The sequence below is a fragment of the Ascaphus truei genome, chromosome 3 (assembly GCF_040206685.1).
Source record: "Ascaphus truei isolate aAscTru1 chromosome 3, aAscTru1.hap1, whole genome shotgun sequence".
Taxonomy (NCBI): Eukaryota; Metazoa; Chordata; class Amphibia; order Anura; family Ascaphidae; genus Ascaphus; species Ascaphus truei.
The window spans coordinates 389,689,113-389,705,087 of record NC_134485.1 but is presented as its reverse complement, the minus strand read 5'-3'; positions in this window follow the sequence as shown (position 1 = coordinate 389,705,087).

Below are 15,975 nucleotides of genomic sequence, written 5' to 3'. Positions count from 1 at the left end.
TCCACACGGGCGGCCCTGACTAACCCCATTGTTATTTTTGGTTTATGCCCAATCTAGGAGCTTATTTAGGATCAACATCTGGATTGTTACTGTGGACGTTAATACTTTGGATTATCAAGTTATTTGCCATTTTGTGTCACTATCCTAGAGCTCTACTTTGGGCGGTACTCCTCCTCCTGTTTTTCACTACCACATAGACTAAGTGTCTTTTTCAGCGCCAGGTATCCTTCTTTTCCATTACCAGAAACTAGCAAAAAATAGCTTTTTTCTCACTCTCTTTCTGAGTCCCAAGTTGCTTACATAATGCCCCAAACACAGGCCAAAGGCAGAATTGCATTCTTCTGCTTGTTTTTTTTATTAAAGTTATGTTAACCAACTTTTTTGTCAGATTCCCAAATATTTGCACTTGCAAATAATTGTCTTTTTAGCAGTGAACTTGTACCGTGGTGAATAATTTGATTCTCTGTCCAGCTTTACCACTCACACAACCGATGGGGATTTATATATTTTATACTCAACAACTTTTCCTAATTAATTATAATATTGTATTTGTAGATCTTTTTGATTATTCTTTTATTGTTAAATAATGCCCAAATCCTGCTGTAGAGTGTTCATTAAAAAAAAAACTAAAAAGTGACAACAGACATCCTATTGTATATTATGATGAAGAACGAAATTGCAAATGAGGGCTTAATCATTTTACTTAATTCACACACAAAAATTACATTTTGTATTCCTTCCTGCAAGCCCCTCTCCTACCCAGATTCACTTCACTATTATAGTTTTCCTCGAGAAAAATTCCACCTTTCAATGCTTTCAGTTGTGTATTATTAAGACTACTATTCTAGAAAGAAGACAAACTAGTTATCCCATCGTCCTGAAGTCAAAGCTGATTTATTTTTCATAAATGCGGGAATCTCCTTTAAATTCAATGTTTGGATTTCCTATTCTAGTACCAGTCTATCTTTGCACTAATGAATTTCTGTAAATATTGACTCGTTGAATTCATACAGTTTGTATCATTTTAGCCTTGGTGTGAACATTGAGAACTTTTCGCCCCTCTCAAAGGTTTATAGGTAGATATGTTGGTTTATGTGCAGAAAGTCTAAGTTTTTTTATTACAAAAAAAAAAAAAAAAAAAACCTCTGTTGTGTAAAGTACATAAAGATCATAACAGCAAATTTATGATGTTGGCATCCTTGAGAACCTTGATTTTAACTACTTATTCTAGTTTATAATTAGATATTTTTTTCTTCTCTCTCTTCTGACCCTGGGTGAATCTACTTTTTAATTCTAAGAATGAGATTTATTTGTACAATAGTTTAATCTACTTCAGATTAGGAAGTATAAATCACTTCATGTGTTCAGCAATTCCTCAAAGATGTATTTGGTTAATCTTATCTGTCATAAATTATTGAGTCACATGTTGTCCCTGAGAGAAGGTATCTCAGTTTATGCTGTTGACATTGAAGAATAAAAATGGTGTTGCGCTCAAACTCCTGTTAAAATGTAGAAATAGTTTTGTTTGGCTACCCTTCACCGATACTACTAAAGGGCACATTTGTTCGGTGAAAATGCAGGATTTAAGCCACCAATAACCATGCCTGAAATCTTTTAACTAAAGTCATGCAATAAATACCTTGAGAACTTGTGTCATTATTTTGTCATCAATACATAGTGGGCTTTATATGGAGGCAAAACTGGGATAATTATTATGCAAAACAGCACCAGATTTATCAAAGAAAACAACAATTTGCCTGTGTATGGGTGGTGTTAATTATAATTTGGTCTATATATCAAGGCAATGTTGTGCATAACTGACATTTTCCTCCTGTGTCAATATATTAAGATGTATTGCTCCAGTTTCACTCTGTCCAGAAGCTTCCAATTCGGTACATTTCAAAAGGATGAGTTATTACGTACAGTGGGTACATGACACATATTATAATGGTTTGTATCAAATTCTGTATCTGTGTGTGTTATTCCTTTTCTTTGTAATTTGTGCAACAAAAATAGACCAGATTGGGAATGGTGTGAATTTTTGTAGAACTGTGCACAGAAAAAAAGGAGCAGTTAATAAAAATACACTTTTCTTTGTGCAGTACATTGACCACCAAGCATTTATGTATGGTTTAAAACTAGTCAATTTACAAATAAATCTTGTTTTGCTTTTTTCTATTTTCTCAATTCTAGATATGGTTTGTTGTCCCATTGGCTGTAATATCTATAATGTCTTCATGGTATTTCCAAAAGCAATACACTAATGCATTTTGATTCTGCATCTCTAACTCTGTTATAAATGTTTCCAAAGTAGAATCTCTAATAAATCAATGTATTATCATACTGTCACTCTATTAGTTGTCGCGTTATGTTTACTACCCCCTGCCCCATCATCCAAACTTGCGCCTTATTCTATTCCTCCTCATTATGCCAACCACTCCAACCTTATTTCTATCCCCTGTCTTCCTACCTCATCACTCACTTTCACCTTTGCTCTTTGGAATGTTCACTCCCTCCCAACAAGCTCCAGGCTTGATCTTTTCTGCTTTTCCTGCTCTCAAAACCGTTCTGCTTAATGGGAAACTGGCTTTCTCAAACTGACTCTGCACTAGAGGCTACTATTTCCAACCGTGGCCTTTTTTCTGCCACTCCCCACACCCATTAGTCACTGTTAAGGTGTAAGACTCCCCCTGTCTTCTCAGTGCTTGTACCAACTAATCCCTATTCATCCATCTCTTTCCATTTTCCTCTTTTGAGGTACACACTCTCTAACATCACCTCCTTTCCCCTGTCAGACTTTAACTGATAATAATGATCCCTCAGTTTGCAGGGCTTCTAGCTTCCTTACTGTATTTAACTGTATTACTGTATTTAACCTCTCCCTTGGGCCTCAACCAATGAACTGATTTTGGTACACAAATGGATGGCTACTGTTTCGACCTCGTATTTACTGTTTTAGGAACTGTACATTTTCTGACATCAGTATCTCCCTTTTCCACTTTCATCCTCATCTCCGTCATCCATCATCATCTTGTCTCATTTGATGTCTCATTTTCTTCCCACAATTCCTCTTGCCTTCCCCCGCTACACTTGTAACTTACATTCAATTGACCACTCTGCCCAGTAATCCACCATGAACTCAAATCTCTCCTACTTATGCTCTACTGCTGAAAATCGTATCAATATTTAGAAGGTTGAAAAACTATAATTGTCATGTGGGGGAGTAATAATTCACCCATATGCTCTAATCCTACCTCACTGCAGCAGGCTGCTTAATTACCAGTAGATCTTTGCCTTCAAATATCAGTATTTCTCAGCCTCCTTTGATAGTTCAGAATCAGAATGCTAGCCTGCATTCTACCATGCCTGCATGACTATCATCACTACAATTTTAGCTCTGGATTATTGTCTGTCCTGCCCAAGACTGGTTTGTATGTAGCATTTTGTTGACAATGTCCTTATGCTTTCTTGATTAGCATGCTGCCTGTAAAGTCTAGCCAAGTATGCCACTTCAACACCATTATGGTGTTTACCTCATGCCTACCGGAGGCAATTCACTTGACACACCTTACCCATTCTTTTACGCCTAATCCTGGCATTCCCTCCACACATTTGTCTATCCTCATGCATTTCAGTTATTCCTTCTGCCTCTTACCTTGGCAACATGGCCCCAAGGGGCATTTCCGCCAATGCCATGTGTCCTCCTTCAGGACAGAAATCAAAAGAATTTGGCAATTAGCCTTAGTATCTGGTGTCACTTTGCATCCCCCCTCTTCCACTCCCAAGGCAAGGGATTACCTGCCACACTGTGCCATCCTCTCCTATAGGACTTGTGTCCTTGTCAAATAGGGAGATCTGCCAGTGCTATGCAAAGCCCTCCCAGACCAGACCACAAATGCAAGCATGCATTTGATGTTCAGACAGTCCCTTTCAGGGCAAATTTTAAATTCCTTTCATTTACAGTGTTAAATTCATTTAGCAGCCCCAGCAAAAGGGCAGTGCTGCAGCCATAATTCCTTAAAGGTTTCTACACGGGGTAGTTTTCCTGTCCTGCATGCTGCTGTACACTCTCGGTGATGTGAGTTGGAGGATGTAAAAATATGTTTTTGGTCTCTCACTCTGGACCCTACTATGTCGTTCTACATTGGGTTACTAAAGCGAAAATTCCTAACTTAATAAATCCTTACCAAACAGTACCATAGCTATCAATTTGTTACCTACGTACACACGCAACAAATATAATGATATCCTTTATTCCACCTCTAACCAGCATGATCCCTTATTTTCCAGTGCACTCGTCTCTCTATCCCTCAACCTTGGTTTAATACATACATGCTTCCCATGTCCTATCTTACACTCGCTCCTCTAAACGCCTGTGGACCGGATCTTACACTCTCGCTGACATCCTCCACTGCAAATGTCTAATTTCCTGCTAAAACTCTGTCCCTCTAAGACAAACAAACACTACTGTTCTACACAAATTAATTCTCACAAATCTAACCATGTTGCCCTTTCTATAACTTTGACTTCCTCCTGCGACCTACTACTCCTTGTTTCTCTCTTTTAACTACACCTCAGGACTTCACAGACTTCTTTAAGGAAAAAGGTACAGTACAATTGTCTCTTCTTACTCCATAATATTACCAAGATCTGCCCTTTCTCTGTAATCTACTGCTAAAACTCTAATGCATTACCTTTATCCTCTCCCGTCTGGATTATTGTAACATATTACCAACAGCATAATACTGCAACACAACAAAAAACAACAAACACCTAATACTAGACAAACGCTGAGAATAACAGGTAACAATTAATAATTAAAACATTTAATTATGACATAACAAAGATAAAAATACATGTTTAGAAAAGGTCATATATAAAAAAGGTCCTAATAGGACACTCGTGCTCAGATGGGGGTACCTGCTTACCAGAGGCAAGAAGGCATGAGGCGTTGGATATATTAAAGAGTATCCCCTCTTATGGATGACAGCTGCCGGCTCTGGCATCCGCACTAGGGCGTGTAGCTCTCCTGTTCGCACAGGGACAGACATCTCCAACCTGCGGCGTCTACCTCCGTCTGCGATCAGCACTGCACAGGTGCAGTAGTGGCTGTGGAGTGGTGAATGCAGATTCGTCCGGCCCAGGCCCCGCCGAGTGGTGTAGTGTCAAATAACGGGAAGTTCGTACACAAACGGGAGTCAAGCTGCAGAAGTCAGCTTCCAAGGAGGATATCAATTAAATAGGAGCATAGAGTGTCGCATAGAACCACCCTACGTGTTTCGAAAGTCTTGCTTTCTTCTTCAGGGGTAAAAGAATAATGATAATAAAGTCCCTGTAAGTCCCAGTATAAATAGTTCTGGTTTAACATAGCACAGATTCCAAAATGGGTCATGCGCAGAAGGTACAGTGGCGACAAAGTTTATTCTTACACGGCCAGCACCGCGTTTTAAAAAAACCGCGTGCGCCGCGCGGCTGTCTCCGGCCGAAACCTGGCCGGATTTTGGCCGTTTTTTCCTGCGCCTCGGGCGCTTTCAATAGTAAGCGCCATAGCGCTTATCTATTGAAGCGCGGGAAAGCGCGGGAAACTCCGGTTTCAAACTGGAGAATAGACCTGCTGCGATCCCTCTGTGGTCCCGGCCAGCTCGCGTCTTTAGTAAGAATAAGCTGTGCCGGAACAGTAGATAGACAGACTGGGACACTCAGCGTGTGTCAAAACAGAAAACAAAACAGATAAAGACAATAAGTAAAACAATATTGAATCAGTAAAAATGAATATAAATGACAACTTGGCAAATCATTACTTAATTAGCGTATACATGAACATAATCACAGTGTATATATATTGCGTCGTATTGGTTATCAGAAATACAAATGAGTGACCACAATGGGCATATTTAGTAACTCATAAATAGACCATAATAACATGCGTTATGGATTGCTAGAGAACTATGCTGAGCAGAAGATAAAAATACCTAAGAGTATGGTGTGACCATCATTATGATGGTTACCTAAATACAACAATTACAAAAATTAGTGCATGTAATCACTAGTGTGAGATGATATATCTATGAGAGGCTATATAAAAATAAAAATCTAAAAATAAAATTATGTGGTAAAGTGACTGATCGTGTTTCTATATGTGCATAGTGAACTACTAAAGTATAATGTGAAGTGAAACTATATGTAAAATGTGAATGAAAACGAATAAAAATGAGAATATAAATGAATGTAATTAAATATATAATGTGTGCATGTAGGTATTATGTAATTATTAATACCGTGGTGTAGTGCCCATTAGTGATGGTGCAATATCCAGACATATTTAGAACCAATTCTACCGGTCAAAGACTGTCATACCAAACCAGAAGCAAGGATATCTCATTTATCCAGAAGGAATGGCTTCAGGTCAAATTCTATATTTAATCCTGACGGTGCTAGAGTTTGTAATTCATAGATCCAAAAGGATTCTCTCTTTCCTAACAGGCTCTTCATATCCCCTCCACGCCAGTTAAGCGTCATGGCCTCTATTGCCACACATTTGAGACCTCTTGGATCCTTGTTGTACACTTGGAGAAAATGGCTGGACACGTTATGTGAAACCAAGCCCCTTGTGATGTTGTAGATATGTTTGTATAAACGACGTTTAATGGGTCTGGTGGTCATCCCCACATACTGCAGACCACAAGGACATTTAAGGAGATAAATAATATTAGTGCTGTTACATGTGATGTGTTGTTTTATGGTATATGTCTTGAGTGTTTTTGTAGAAGTGAAAGAAAATTTTTTAGTGATATATTTACAGGCCGTGCATGTATTGCATGTGTAGTAACCTTTGATGCTATTTTTATTTTGATGACAGTTTTGTTTAAGGGGACAGCTGGGAGCCAGCTTTTGACCTATGTTGGGTGCTTTCGTAAATATTATCTTAGGTTTAAGAGGTAATATCTGTGATAAGTCTTTGTCCTTTCTTAGAATTTGCCAGTGTTTTTGAATAATTTTCTTAATGCCAGGGGCCATATAGTTAAACTGTGTTATAAATGGTATTTTAGATAGAGTTGCAGGTTGTTTTGGTTTGTACTGTAGAAGTGTCGATCATCGCTCCACTAATTCTACCTCTGATATAATTTCATCTAAATGTTTTGGTGAATATTTTTTTATCTTTCCATGTACCACATCACCACGTGGAGCACCTCAATGGACGGGTCACATCCGTGATACTGGTTGTATACTGTTATTTATTTATTATTTTCCACTTGTTAGTGCAGAGCGCCACAGATATAACTTTTTGTTCCACTTCCTTTATCTGACATGGGGTCAGGGTTATATCATAGGCAGCCAGCCTAAGTGTGGGATATAGTGCTACCTGTTTCTTTTTTCCCATATTACCAACAGGCCACCTTACCTCAGAAATTTCTCCCTTGCAATTAATCCAAAATGCGGCTGGTAGAATAATTTCACTTTCTCCCAAAACAGTATCCGCTCATCTCCTCCTTAAATCCCTCTCCTGGCTTCCCACCAAATTTTGGATCCCATACAAAGTTTTTGGCCCTACTTTAAGACTCCCCATTCATCTGCTCATTCCTACATATCATGATCTCTCGTTATGCCGCTGCTTGTATCCTGTGCTCTACCCATGACTATCTCTTGTCCACCCCTTTCATCTCTACAGCTCTTTCTCGCATTAAACCCTTTTACCTCATTGCACCTTATTTGTGGAACTCCCTCATACTCAGTATACGCCAAGCACCTTCTCTCCCCACCTTCATGACAAACCTTAAAGCCAACCTCTGAAATGAAGCATCCCAATAGCCTGGACTCATGGCTACTGTCCCACAGTCACTCCTGCCAAGCACTGCCATGTATTGCACTTATTATCTCACCTGCAGTGTCTGTACGTTTCCCAACATACCACTTAGATTGTAAGCTCTCCACGTCTGGGATTGCCTTTCCTATTGTCTGACTTTGCTGCGCTTATTGTATTATAATTCCCGGTACTGTTTTGTCTTTGTAAAGCACTGAGTACATTATGGGTGGGATACATATACATACAGAACATGTAGCCTGACGCATCTTCCACCAGCATTTTATCTTGGCTCCCAAAGAAGTATGAGCCTTGTGGGTCATTCATCCTATCAACCTTCCCCCTCAAAGCGTACACAATCTTTGAATTTCAAAACCCAGACTCACTGTATTTAAAATGTATTTGATTATGTAAACTGGAATAGTGACCTCAAATATACAACAGCAAACAAAAAGGCCCCAATGCACATCCAATATAACAAATTATTTAATTAAATTCTATGTTTTTTCATGTCATAGTAAGTATGGATCCTTTAGTTCAATTTTTTGACCAAAACATATCAAGCCTGCAACCACTTCAAAGTATTCAAAGTAGACCTTTTCAACAGGTTCCAATGTTATACTGTGTCTTTTGTATTTCCTTCACTGAATAGAGAAAAGAGAAAACAAAACAATGATGTAGAACAGCATGCGATGCATGAAATGTATGCAATGCAAACGGGCTTAAGATTTAGGAGCAGTATGCGGGCTGTTTTTGAGCTACAATGTGATTAAAAACCAAGAGGTGCCCTAGTAAATAAAATAAATATAGTGGTTGAAAAACGAAACAAAATAAAGTGCAAGAAAGAAGTACAGTATATATACTTACTTAACTTATAGCTACAGAAAAAGTTATTCCCCTCAAAGCACTCTAATCTCCAAAGGTTGAGTTCCATTGGTGTCCAATAAATCTGGCTATATTTGTAGATCTAAATCTGTCAAGCCAATCCACTTGCATCCAATACCCCTTCCTACAGTAATTCCCCTCTATAAACATCACAGAATGGAACTCACCTACTCCCAGCTACTATCTCACTACCTCTCAGCTCACCCATTCTCTGATTCTTATACTTACATAAATATGCAACTCCTCTGCACCTTTCCCTCTGCTTTCCAACATGCAACAGTCACACCAATCCTCAAAAACAACATCTTTAGTCATACTTCACCATCTAGTGCCCGGTCTCTCTCCTGCCTTTGCACCCAAGCTCCTTAATCATGTCAATTACTTAAACTAACATATTGTACTTTCTTAGACACATTGAAACAATGATCTACACAATTTCAAATTTCAAGGGTTCTAATCACTTCTAATATTGCTTGACCTGCCTGCTGCTTTTGACATTGTTGACCGCCCTCCAGTGCTGCAGTTTATTTACTCTTGTGGAATCCATAACTAGAGATGGCACATTTTCTGCCTAAATGTGAATCCGACGTGGATTGGCCAGTTCCTTTGAGCTGTAGATTAGTCTTTAAAAATGCAGACTCATTTATTTTTTACTACGTGTATCTGTTAAAATCTGACCGACGGATTGCAAAAATCCAAGTGGATTCTTTGGAATTCGTCATTGGATCCAATCTAGTCAGATTGAATCTGATTTCCATGAGACAGATCAAGAGGAGACGGCGATATGTTAACAACAGAGACAGAAAATATGCAACGAGGGAAGTGGAAGAGATCAATTTTAATAGTGTCTCCAGCTGTGTATATATTTCAACTCAAACCTCCCTCCAAATAATTTAGGGAGAGATGCCTGTGCTGAAAATTGAGCACGCTTGAGGTACCCTGGAAGATATGCTAATGGCTATGCAAAGTATGCTTAAAATGAGTCACATCCCACACTTCCTAGAAGGAGGTCTGTAACAGGGGAGTCATCCCTGTTCAAGTAATGTGCCTTTAATATAGCAGTGTGGTGGTTAACTGCTGGTAGTCAATTAATAAACACCACCTGCCTTATTTAGATTGCTTACAAAAGCCTGTCTTGTGAGACAGGAAATGAGACTCCTTAGCTCATACCTGAGCTGAACTTTGGAGAGAGCAGAGATTGTCTTTGACTCTCACAACCTGTCTTGAGCTCTGCCAGAAGACACAGCATAGCTGCTTTCAAGACACAGGGAACACTTCTAAACCTGAATGCTGACACACCCTGAGGGAAGGGAGCTGAACCAGGAACAGAGAAGATTTTCCCTCCAAGGAACAGATAAGACTTTCATTCTTAAGAGACTTCGTATATCTGCTTATTTAATGCTATATGTTTTGGGGCTGGGAGACATGCTTATCTAGGGGAGTTGTGAACTGCATAGTGTTTCACTAGAAATACTCCCAAATTAATAGAAGCTTTGTTTACCCCTTGTTTGGATGGTTTCCTGATGTTGAGGAAACAGGCGCAATAAAAAGCCTTCTTTAATTTCACAATAATCAGTCTCTCTTGCATACCTCTGTGAACGTCCTTCTACAAGGTCCAAAAGAACTGTATTGAGTTAGCAAGCTTAAAGAACCTAGTGACTGGAATGGTGTACTGGTGTCTGACCCAAGAGGAATAGAACACCCACAATCTCGGCTATTCATGACACCATTTGAGCTAAACCAGCTAATGGCTAGCATTGTTGTCACAGCATACTTTTTATCTCTTCTTCTCATTGAGTGAACATACAGTACCTGTACAAAGCACTTAACCCTCTTCTGGGATACAGAAGCATATTTAATAAACAGTCTTCTGCCATGAGATACATTACCTGCTGGCACAGGAAGACACCTTAAAGTCAGTTTATTTTAACAGACTGTAATGTATTCCAGCATCAGAGTGCATTATGTTATAACATTGTTTAGTACATTTGTCCCACTATCTTTATTCTTTATAAGATTAGAAGTACTAACCCAAGTCACTAGGTCACTTTGTTATATTACTTTCTCTCTGTATCTGCTTTATTTGCTGTGTGTCAGACTGTTTTCACTTGTGTGTCAGAAAATCTGTGTGTTGTTTAATATCACCTAGCCTCATAAGCTCATTAACTCATAGCCCTCAGTATATATTACTTTGTGCTGAAGTCCGTCCAAGGATACAATCAACAAATTCATATCCTTTGGAAATATGTTAGTAGACAGTTACTGTGGTGCTAGCTATCAGCTTGTTTATCTCACTCTGCTAAAGCTGTTACCTAGAAAAGCGGTGGTAGTGGGTTCTAGTCCTGTTGGGTCTGACACCAGTACACTGTTCCAGTTGGTAGGTGCTTTAGGATTTCCAGCATGTTTATAAATACATCCTTTTAGGTGGTAGGAGATGTGACTCATTGAAATATATTTGGCATATCTCCCAGGGTACCTCAGGTGTGCTCCTTTTTCATCACAGGCATCTCTCCCTAAATTATTTGGAGGGAGGTTTGAGATATATATATATATCATGCATGGGAAACCTGTTTACAGTGCCCAAGATAGAACTCAGGAGGTTAATTCAAAGCAGGCTGGCTTTATTAGCATCCGCAGCTGGCTCGTCAGAGTCTTATAAAAAACCTACAGAGATCCCTGCAAAGGACTCTGATCCAAGAAGCTACTGCACCTGTACCGTGCAAGAGAGACCACACGGCACAGTGCACTCAGATTCTCTGAACCAGGGAGACACCCTGGAAAGCTGTGAGAGTTCCCTTTCCTTGGACTTTTTCACCCTTTATCCCAGCCAGGAGGAAGCCAGGGGGCCTGAAGGTAAAACATGCCTATGTCTGACTTGTTGTGTTATTGTTGGTAAGGGGCTTTGCCCCTAAACTTGACATTTCTATAAAAACACTGCACCATATTTAAAAAAGAGAAAAGTCCCATTTGCCGTTTCAATACGAATGCCTTTCTTGATAAAGCTACACTAGAGTTTTGTAACTGGGAGACTTTGATATACTGTATAGACCTCCAAATACGAGACATATTGATTTGGTACAATCATTCAACTAACTGGAGAAAGGATGATGCATTAATTGTGAAGTACATAGAATTGTACATAGTTTAGTTATAAATAGCTCTCGAAAATGGTAGTATATTTTTAGAGGATCTGGCAATATTTGTTAATAACATTTCTAGAATAGAATACTATAGGACAAAAAGGGGGGGGGGGACAAAAGATTGTTGGAATATAAACATTTGGTTGTGGAAGAAGAATGACTTCTTAAAGGTACATTGTCATGGGACACCTTTATACCGGGATCATATTACTGAGAAAAAACAAATAGTAAAACAAATTGTCATTTATTCCATAGAAACAGACGTACACACAGTGGATGACAAAATACAAGAGAAAACACACTTACTGGGGATCTGGGCTGCAAAACTAGCCTTTCGTTGGTGAAACAGTCCATAAAACAAAGTCTCTAGGTTGACCAGAACTTGGCCCGAAATGTCCTGGAACTCAAATCGGCATGAAGTTCCTGATGCCACCGCTGTATCTGCTCCAGAGCTGCCGAAATCCCTTGACCAGGAGATAGTAACAAACATACTGGTACTCTTTTCAGCTTGCAATCCAAGCCACGACCACTACGTTCTATTTTCAGAACTTGACCCCGAAAAGTGGGACTTAAAACATTTCTCGCCTTGAAATTTCTGAAGCCGGCTGCTGCTATTTCTCCGAGAGCATCTTTTGATGATTGTGAATTTGCCGTTGCTGTCTTGATGCTTAGCATCTGTGAGAATTCCGCAACCGGATTGGCTGCTGACTTTCTTATAGTATTTCAACTTCATTCATGAAAAACTCCAGCCAATCCGAGCGTGGGAGAAATCCTACCAGCCAATCAGAGCGTTGCCAGTCTATCTATTAGCACGGATACAGATTCTGACAAGGGCATGCGCCAACCTGGCACCTCTGCCACTTGTCAGTCAGAAGCCACCTGCTGAGTCAGGCTCCTCAAAGTCTGGCTTGGGCAAATGGTGGTCCGGGACCGCCATTCATCCCAGGACGTGGGTACTTGAGCATACCTCCAGTGCCCAAATGGCTTTCACACTTTGGCAACCTCTGAGACTTTCATGTCTGGGACCCGAGACGACTTGGTGGCACCAAGCTTGGTAGCCACATGGTCTCTCGGAACCATGGACCTGAAAGTCCCCAGCTCATAATACCGCACACAAGCATATGTACTATTAAATACTATGAAACAATATTTTTTCTCATATTTTTTCTAAGTAGAATTAAAAAACGCTTAGGTTCATTGTCAGGGCTGTAACTCCTTTCCTTTGGAAACTGGACTTAGGTTTTATAAAAACCCTTGCAACCTTATATATGGTTGGAGTACCCCCAGAACCTCTATCCTGGTTCTGGGGAACCAGGCATTGAACTGGGGATCCCTCTGTTACTGGGGGGAACCCGGTACCATTCTGGGGATACTTTACACCCCTATGCCCCACTTACCTTTCTTGTCTGTGCTGAAGCAGAAAGTCCTAGTGGTGACTTGCGTAAGCATTTTCAAGGGGAGATTTTGCTGGAGCAATGTGCCTCAATGTATCCGTGAATCCGTCCTGATTAACGGGTACATTTTTTGGGTATCCCGCAACTCTGGAACCACGCTACCTAGACACATTCTGACAAAACTGTCTCCATAAAACCCCCCTTGAAACTCATAGCCTAGCAATTTCTGCTTGCTTGCACCCCATAAAAGGTAAAACATATAAATGATTTTTTGTCACACAATCACATACATTCCATGTACGACAAAAGGGTCCAAGAACTGACACTCTAAACCCCACAATATGGCTCAGAGGTAACCAGCCGGGCATAATACCTTTATCGATGGCCTGGTTACCCCCTGATTGTCACATACATTTATTTTCATCCACTCGGAAATATAATGCAAATGCAATATAAAGTACTGTAACACTGTAAACTAAGGATTACACAACATGAACACGTATTTTAATCACCTGCATTTGAGGAACCTTGATCCCGATGTCTAAACTTTTGGGGAGGAGGAGAAAGACTTGGGTAATGCCCCAAAAACATGGATGGACTAGCTGTGTGGAAGTATTTAGTGACCAGCATTGTGTAGCAAATGGTTTCCCAAGTAACCTTGGAATGGTATGGCTTAAAAGATTAGGATAGTGAGGGGATGTAGGAGATATGTGCAGAGGTAAAAACAGGAGACAGCTTTGGGAAAAATAAATTCAGGCTTTTATTTCACCAAAATACCATAAACAAAAACACAGCCCAGATGCTGCAAAAACAGGGCAGCAAAATATAGGGAAGGGCTTTCTAGACCAAAATTCAGTCTCCCAGTGGATTGAAGTCCATGTAGAGCTGCACACCCTGGTGTCCCAAGGAGTCAGGGACACGCACGTGTGGTCTGTACACAGACCAAAGAGAAACATAGGGGGTTATGCACTAAGCAGTGATAAGTGGGTTTTCTGGGTGCTATGCACAAAGCAGGGATACGTGCTTTTAAGTGAGATAACTGCCTTTATAGCGTGATACTGCCTGCTGTGAGATTCACAAAGCAGTGATAACAGTGCAGTATCGTGCTATAATGGCTATTTAAAAGCACTTATCACTGCTTTGTGAATCTCACAGCAGGCAGTATCGCGCTATAATGGCTTTTTATCTCACTTAAAAGCACTTATTACTGCTTAGTGCATAACCCCCTTAGACTGCTAGGCAGATCCAGGCTTTTAACCCCTGCTAACGAGCCAGCTGAAACATGGCCAATTACAGTATCTCAGCCTACTCTCAGGCTAAGATTAACAAGATCCCTGCTGGACTCAACAGTTATACATACATTTTCCCTGGATAGAAATTAGACAGGGAATCTACCCTATCTCATGGGACAAATAAAGAAACAGTTGAAAAAAGGACTACTGAGAGATTTACAAGGAAGGTTAAGAGTCATAAATAAATAACCCATGGTACACCTAGGTCTTAATGTATTCAATTGTAGACATTCATCCACACAAATATTTCATGAGTCTGCATAACATACATTGATTCCTAATTATCATCTAATTTTATTACCTTTAATTCGTGTCTTTATTTGAAGCAGAACTTCCCATATATGGCAAACAATTAGTGGATAGTGCCTGCCAAAACTTGAGGGTTTAAGTTTATTGCCAATCTTGCTACAATAAATATCTATTATCTATTTGTTTCTTCATAGATGTTTATGTGAAATCAAAAGCACAGTTAATTATGCTTTGCAATAAACTGGTGCTAACGTTTTTTGTTTATTCTTGCAGTAGAGGCTCAAATAATACAAAAGATAACAAGAATAATACAGAGAAGCCAAGTCCAAATGTTAACATAATGAACTTTGATTATAATCACTTTTAAACTGAAGTTTAAAACCATATAAAGTTATTCATATTACACAATGCACATTGAATTGTTTATGTAGCTTCTTCCTAGGGCTGGAGTCTTTGTGGGTTATGCACTAAGCAGTGATAAGTGCTTTTAGGTGAGATAAAAAGCCATTATAGCGTGATATTGCCTGCTGTGAGATTCACAAAGCAGTGGTAAGTGCTTTTAAGTGGGAAAAAAGCCATTATAGCCCGATACTGCACTGTTATCACTGCTTTGTGAATCTCACAACAGGCAGTATCACGCTATAAAGGCATGTACCTCACTTAAAAGCACTTATCACTACTTTGTGCATAGCACCCAGAAAACCCACTTATCACTGCTTAGTACATAACCCCCTTTGTATTAACAAATTACACTGCCCTCCTCCAAATTAGTGTGCAGAGGACAAAAGAGGACATTTAAGGCCGTAGAAGAGAGAGGGCCCATTTAGACCATATTGTCAGTAGATTTCAGAAACTAGAACATAGACTGACAGAGTTGTTACTTGGTTAATAATGTAAGGATTTAGGACCTAAAGTGGTCCAATTTTTTTTTTATATCCTGGAATAAAGGTAATTTTTCTTTTTTTTTAAGGTAATGCCTTTAAAATACCTGGGTATGGTAGCAGCTTAAATACAACCAAAAAAGGACGACGAAGAAATCATCCCAAGATTCCTGTTTGCTGCACTCTGTCTAATCACATATTAATATATGCCTGAATAGTACATACATTGGACTATTCAGTCGTATATTAATATATGATTAGACAGAGTGCAGCAAATAGGAATCTTGGGATGATTTCTTTGTCGTCCTTTTTCGGTTGTATTTAAGCAATAGG